Raw genomic sequence first — 981 nt, forward strand, 5'->3', positions numbered from 1 at the left:
GCAGGGAAGAAGGCTCCTGGGCAGCGGCAGCACGGCTGGTCATGTGACATGAACGAGGACAGAGGACAGGGGACAGTCCCCCCCGCCACGGTTGATGGCACCCCCAGCAATGCCTGAGGCTGGGCATGGGTGGACAGGCGAGTGCAGCAGGGAGTCCCAGGGGCTCTTTCAAGCCTTGCCAAGGGGCTGCCAGGGCAGTGTGGGGGGTTGGTGCAACTGGCAGCTGGCACCGCTCCTGGCAGGGGACATGTGCCCAGATGGCATCAAAACTAAGCTATTGCCAAAGCGGCGCCCATCCCCACCCCAGGGAGAAGGCCTGTGTGCTGTGTCACCCAGGAGGGAAGGTAGAGTCCTCCAAACATGGGACCCCTACCTCGGGGCAGGGGACACGGGCAGCTGGACACCCCACGAGCCGGGCGACCCCCGGGCCCCGGCCCACCCCGCTGTGTGGCCAGCATTCCGCCGCCGCGGAGATGGAGCCAGGGGTGGAATGGCCGCCAGGGGCCCAGATGGGCCGTGTTAACCCAGAGCAGGCTCCTCGGGGGCCAGATGCTCGGTGTTCGGCCGCGAGCCGGCTTTGGTCTCCAGATGTGGGCCGGGTGGGGGTGGAACACGGCTCCAGATGTGTGCGGTGCAGGCAGCCCAGGCTGTAGGCTCCAGCTGCAGCACCGAGCCCAGGGGCCCTCCCACTCCACTCGGACTTGGGGGGCGGGGGCTCTCTCCAACACCCCAGAGGGGGAGCTCTCTGGCCCCCCGGGACCAAGAAGAGGGCCAAGGTTCACAAGGTTCCCTGGGGAGTGGGAACACAGCCAAGGGACACAGCAGACAGGACTCCCAGTGGGAGCAGAGGGTCTGGGGTCTGGGGTCTCCCAGAATGCAGGACAGCTTCAGGGTGGGGGCTTTGGAGCCGGATTCCGTCTCTTGCCCACCCCTGCTCAGATGCTCTCAGACCTTGGCCTTGGCCAAACAGAGAGAGGGGGC

This window comes from Oryctolagus cuniculus, chromosome 19, assembly GCF_964237555.1.
Source record: "Oryctolagus cuniculus chromosome 19, mOryCun1.1, whole genome shotgun sequence".
In the NCBI taxonomy this organism is placed as follows: Eukaryota; Metazoa; Chordata; class Mammalia; order Lagomorpha; family Leporidae; genus Oryctolagus; species Oryctolagus cuniculus.